General features: G+C 42.5%; 1 pseudogene; it reads left to right on the top strand.

The window, feature by feature from the left end:
• The first annotated feature begins 1381 nt into the window (after positions 1 to 1381).
• On the top strand, positions 1382 to 3332 carry LOC148936458 (uncharacterized; annotated as a pseudogene).
• The last annotated feature ends 2734 nt before the right edge of the window (positions 3333 to 6066 follow it).

The following is a 6066-nucleotide window of genomic DNA, read 5'->3' as shown; positions in this document are numbered from 1 at the left end:
TTTCACGTGGTCTTACCCATTGAGGAAGGGTCGAGAGAAGGGTCAACAATGATTTTAAATTATATAACGCAAACTCTGATGGAATTACGAAAAATAACAGAGGAATTAAAATTAGAAACTATTAGCATTGCTAAGACGGATTTTATTTGCAACATTCCTTGGAGCAATATTAAGACACAAATACAAACGACCTTTCTCGACTTATTAACTAAACTAATTATTTGTAACGGATTAGTAAAATATCCCTCGAAAGATCCTCGCCCTTCTATAATAGGCGAAATACATTGCTCACCTATAGATGGACATAGAGGCGTTACTAAAACATATAACAGAATTAAGCATAATTACTATACTATATATATAAATATGAAATCTGACGTCCAACGGTATATTCAGCAATGCTTGCAATGAAAAAGTCAATACGCGTTGAAAAAGTTAATACGCGTTAAAACGAAACAATGATAATTAACCCATGATAATTAACCGATACTCCGGGAACAGCCTTCGACAAAATAGCAATGGATATTGTCGGGCCTCTACAAAAAACTGAGAGAGGAAACGAATACATTTTAACACTGCAAAATCAATTGACTAAATTCAGCATGGGAATCCCCCTACCAAATCAAACCTCTGAAACAATAGCCGAGACTTTTATTAATAAATTCATTTGTATATTCGGAGCACCCAAAGCAATACTAACCGATCAGGGAAGAAATTTCGTCAGCGATTTAATGAGAAAGATTGCAAAACTTTTTAGAATCCGTAAGTTTCGTACAACCGCTTTCCATTCTCAATCCAATGGCTCTCTAGAGCGATCGCATCACGCACTAGGAGAGTATCTTAAACAATATGCAAACGAACAAGAACAATGGGACCGATGGATTAGCCTCGCAATGTTTAATTATAACACCTGCGTACACGAAGCTACAAAACATACTCCATACGAATTAATATTTGAAAAAATTGCAAGAATACCTTCGGAAAAATTTCTAGCACCAGAAGATAAATTAACTAGCTATGATGACTATTTGGACTATTTTTTTTTTTTTATAATCTTAGTCATTCAATTCCATAACCTTCGAGGGAACGCGCGTGAAAATATCATTAATGCGAAACATAAATCAAAGAAATATTATGACAAAAAAATCAACCCTTAAATCTTTAAATCTGGGGATTACGTTTTTCTATTAAAGGGACCTAAACCGGGTAAATTTGATCAGTATACCGGACCACACGAAGTACTAGAAATATTAAATAAATAAAACTAACGTAAAAATTAGAATAAAGAAAAATAGTCGAATCGTCCATCCTAACCGTTTACAAATTTCGCATATTAAGTTACCTCCAGATAATAAGAAAAAAAGAACATAAACATTTTCAGATGGATCTCCATAATTGCTGGGCAGTAATAATAGCAATTTTAACAATCCGGTTTCATAAAACGCATGGAATAATAGGCTATGACTCGCCCTCAATAAATCTAACAACCTTATCCCTACTAAATATCGAAGAATGCGACATCCCGCCACAGAACGTAAATTCAACTAGTGTCTATATACAACTTCTACAAATAAACGAATTCGAGTCAGTAAAGATTATTCAATGCAAAGTCGAAATAGACAGATTAATAAAAAAATGCGGAATGTTTTCCCACTCCATGGATGTTTTAAATGGCAAATATACATATATAGAGGAAACATCGCGCGAAGTATGCCAACGAATGCATTCTTATGGAACTTATCAGTTACATAACGGATATATCACTAGATTAAAACCGAATCATACCACTGCCCGACTAGTAACATTGGCAGGACACGTAGACGCCGATGGATCGTGCAAGGGGAGCACGTATTCAGATTCGTACGGCACGTGGACTGACGTCGTGGTACTCGCCAGTATAAAAATCTCACTACAAGAATATATAGCCGACGTACGAATAAATAGTAATCGAGTGCTACTCAGATCCGGAGTGGCCTGTGAACTCACTATCACTCATTGCACAGATATAGAAGGAGGTGAAACCTATTGGGATCCAGTGCCCGCCGACACTTGTAAATTCAATAATTATGGAGTATTGTACAATGGAATTGCAGACAAAATAATAGATAACGTAAATGAACAACAACTAGTAGTCTATCATTAAATAGTTTATTAGTAAGTAGTCTATCATTAACTGCACAAGATACAATTTTCGCCTTGACTAGCAAAGGAAAATACGCAACATGCGGCTATACACTCACTCGAACCGAACATCCCAAATTAATCATCTTCGAAACTTCGCGTGGCGCAACGATCTTCAAACAACGAACGCGTGTCTCTAACCTCGACATATTCACCTATATGAATTCTAAAATTCGTATACATCGAAAAGTACATCCGTACGCAGATAAATCAATTATACAGAAATATCCTTTTGCAACAATGTGAACTAGAGCAGGGAATGTTAAAAAACGCTTTAGCTATAGCCACTCAAACACCTGATATCTTTGCTTATTATCTAATGAAAGGACCTGTTAGCCGGAGAAGTAATACATATCGTAAAATGCGTACCCGTAGAAGTAAAAAATCACAAGAACTGACAACTGTTACAATCAGCTATCAGTCATTCGGGGAAATGAAATCTATTACTTAACGCCGCAAACCCATGTACTATTGCGACAAGGAATTCAGATAAATTGCAACTCTTTCGCACCTATTATGTATCACCTAGGAGACTCATGGTATAAACTCATGCCTAAACCTGTGGAATCATTACCGCCCACAATTATGAAACCTATGACCAAACCTACGTGGAAATATGTTAGCCCTGGATTGTTCGCTACAAGCGGAATATATATCGAAAATGATCTTAATGATCTACGAGACCACATATTGTTCCCTGCTGAGCGACCGGCGGTGCTCAACACGATAGCCAGGCGGATGATGGGACAACCAATCTCTCTGAACGGGAGGTCACTCTCAAATCTATTAGACGAAGCATCCATAACAAAAATCGATCCGCATGGAAAAAATTTTGGAATAAATTCTTAATTTTCGGCAATATCAGTGCCGGGGTAATTGAAATATATCTCACCGGGAGAATAATAAAACTAATAGTAGACACAATCGTACATGGTTACGCTTTGCATACCGTATATGGATGGTCCATACATTTACTGGGCGCCATCTGGGACTCTATTACCCACCTTTTATTACTGTTGGGAGGACAAAAAGGTTTCAAAAACCCGAGCAGGCCAGTGCACCAGAGTCTGACCTGTATAGTAAGACTCTCGAAAACCAAGTATATCCTTTATTACCACCAGAGGAAAAACCAGGATTTTCGTTCGAACTAAAAAAATAATAATAACAACAAAACAACCTCTTTTCTTTTCTTCTCCTATCTACTATTCCCCCTTTCCAACTATCTAACAATCATTAAACTTTTTAGAAGTGAAGAAAGTAAAAATAAAAAGGAGAAGAGAAGAATGGAAGCCATTGATGCCAGCCGTTTGACTCGTGGGCGTCTCGAGTGTAAGATTCTACGAATGGAATCTCCGCTCCTGTTTTGGGTGCGGTTAAAAAATGGAGAATCAGCTCTGCAAGATCTATCGGAAGAACTTAATTTCCGAATGAACCGCAAATCCAAAGAACTCCAAGAAGCTTTGTTGGCCCAACGACATAGAGGAAGACAAGCCTGTTGCCATAAAAGACGGCGACATATGGCAAAGGGGATTGATTACGGGAGTCAACCCGACCCAGAGGACCGCCCGGATCGATATCAGGGACATAGGACGCCAAGTGTGGAGACCATTCCATCAAATCTTTCGCTTGGGAGGGCGTTTTCAAGAATTATGCTGGCAGGCTCTTATCTGTGGACTAGCCTACACAGGACCGGCTAAACCAACTAGATTTTGGTCCAGGAAAACTAGAGCCTTGTGTCGAAGCCGAAGGACGCAGTGGATATATTAACATCGTACGTCTGTTACGTCGCAGGCGGTGGCGAGATTGCCAAAGCAAATCGCCACGTGGCACTGGACCAAGGCGGGAATACGCTCGCCTCTCGGCGACGCTGCCAGCGATCGAGCGGCAAATCGCCAACAGCGGTTCGGAAGAATTAAGGAATTAAGGAATTAAGGAGTACGAAACCCTGATTATACTGCTCAAATCCGCGGGAACCTCTCCGATAATGTCAGCGGCGAATTATTAAGTTCTCAGGAAATTTCAGTGAATTACACGGCTAACGTTGCGTTTAACCAGACGTTGGGCGATTATTAGACTGTAAGCGGATCAGTGCAACAGAGAAGTTGGTTAGCCGGCGCGATAGGATGCCGTCGGGAGCGGGATTGGTCTCGTCGAGGTAGTATCGCCCGCAGATGTTCTCTATAGCGTTGCCTAATTCCCTGAGCACTTCTAGAGACACAGTAAAAACTTCGGTGCAGTCAGGGCAGAGCTCAATATCGCGGACTATTACAAGACTAGCGCGGCAGCAATCGCAATGATCCCGGGCGGAAGTATACCCGAACTGGAACGCGTGGGCCAATTCAAGACGATACGTAAGAGTTCCCTCTGGTATTTTCTCCTTACATCGAAAGCAAAGATATTCGGCACTATTAGGGAGTAACTCGGCGATAGCGTCGTCCACGCGTCGATATCCGAACGTGGTAAGGCAACGCACCGTGCTCCTACGGTATCTGTATACGGCGGCCGGGTGAGTGCGCGAATCTCGTGGCTCGAGAAAGCAAGGCGGGCACATTACGTCAAATAACGGGAATTAATATTACGCGGCGAATATTCAATATTAAAATGATATTACGAAACTGGAATATTTCCGTGCGTAGCGATAAACCGGCTCAAAACCCTACATGCCTTAGGAGAAAGTGGCAAGGGCGGCAAAAAAGGGTCGGTCGTAAAACCCTTCCGGTCGGGCGATGCAACTATGCGACGGTCGGTCGACGCGAACAAAACGAGTGACACAACCCGAAAGAATCTTGAACGCGAGTACTCTTATATTCATTCACGTCTAATTCCTTTATACTCTATATTTTACTGAAACGTATGCAAGATGGGAACGCGAAAGCAACCGGGAATAAAACTTGATATATGATTTTCACCTACCTTTCGGTGTCCGCTCTGCGCAGATACTCCTCGAGGGAGATGCGTGGTCCGAAACTGCTTCCCTGGTAAGCTGCTACGGGGGTGGACGGGGCCGGTAAGGCGCTCCAGAGGCGGTCGTGCACGAGAAGTTCGTACTCGCCGTCGTAACTCACTTCCTCGCCGATGATCGCGTTATGATCGTAAATCGCGGCCACGTGGAGGTCGTATTCAAGCCGCCGAAGTGCGTTGTTACGACCCGCGCGATTCCTCCGTGCTTTAGGCATTCGGCAGAGGCTCCAGGCGTATATTGTATTTAATTAAAAGATTAGAATTACCGCGTGCTCGAAGTCCAATGTTTCCTTCGTGGTAAGTGCGGATAACGCACAACACCTTGCCCCCGGAAACGATTGGAATTCTCGCTTTAACTGCTAATTATTCGGTAAAATAAGGTTTGAGTTGTTAATGCCCGTTGCCTCTTTAGCCTCGCGAACACTTCCGATTTCTCGCGGCGATAGGAAGGATGATGCAATGAATGACACGTGGTGAATACACTGTACTTACTATATTCAAATATTCATGAATCGAATTACACTCGCGTAACACTTGGTTAAATTTAGAGCAATACAAAATTTAGAATACAAATGATCACTTAATTAACTTAACTAGATTGAGACGAAATAGAATTGACTTAAAATTAGAATTGGAATTGGGATTGGATTTGGATTGACACTCGCACGATGTGTACTACTCGACGGCGCGTACAAGAGTGGACGAGCATGGCCGCGCGTTGTAACGCGTGCCTGCGGCGGCGCTGTTGCGCAACGTGGCGGTAGCGTGGGTACGCCAACGCACGTGGCGCAAGATGGCGGATGGCGTGGGCACGCCAAAGCACGCGGCGCAAGATGGCGGATGACGTGGGTACGCCAAAGCACGTGGCGCAAGATGGCGGATGGCGTGGGTACGCCAAAGCACGTGGCGCTCGCGACGGTCATA

This window comes from Pogonomyrmex barbatus, unplaced genomic scaffold, assembly GCF_055798465.1.
Source record: "Pogonomyrmex barbatus isolate J1 unplaced genomic scaffold, ASM5579846v1 scaffold21, whole genome shotgun sequence".
Lineage (NCBI taxonomy): Eukaryota > Metazoa > Arthropoda > Insecta > Hymenoptera > Formicidae > Pogonomyrmex > Pogonomyrmex barbatus.
This window is presented reverse-complemented; position numbering and strand designations above follow the sequence as displayed.